This window comes from Penaeus monodon, chromosome 29 (assembly GCF_015228065.2).
Source record: "Penaeus monodon isolate SGIC_2016 chromosome 29, NSTDA_Pmon_1, whole genome shotgun sequence".
In the NCBI taxonomy this organism is placed as follows: domain Eukaryota; kingdom Metazoa; phylum Arthropoda; class Malacostraca; order Decapoda; family Penaeidae; genus Penaeus; species Penaeus monodon.
In genome coordinates this window covers 34,768,882-34,769,164 of record NC_051414.1, presented here as the reverse complement: position 1 = coordinate 34,769,164, position 283 = coordinate 34,768,882, and the positions used below count along the sequence as shown (strand labels likewise).

Genomic DNA, 283 nt, shown 5'->3' with positions numbered 1-283 from the left:
TGGGGAGTTTTAATTTTGACTCTTTTAAAAAGCATCCTGAATGGGGGTTAAATTTAATCAGACATCGCATAAACTGGGAAAAGTCTGTCAGTACTCGCTGTTACGTCACTGTTTCACGTCGCGTTCTAGGATTCATGTCCATTCATCGCTTTTCGATTTACTACAGTCCGATTTCATTCAGAGAAAGAAAAGAAGGGAAATCAGCTGTTTTTGAAGGTAAACAAAAAATAATATGGTGCTTTTCCCCTGCACAAAATGCCGTTAAAAAGGGTTCCCCTTCCCT

At 39.2% G+C, this 283-nt stretch overlaps 1 protein-coding gene across 1 annotated transcript in view; it reads left to right on the top strand.

Annotated features, from left to right (window-relative positions):
* The window catches only part of LOC119592200, a 61,892-nt gene that overhangs the window by 12,146 nt on the left and 49,463 nt on the right, over positions 1 to 283 (top strand). The gene's annotated exons all lie outside the window — the stretch shown is intronic.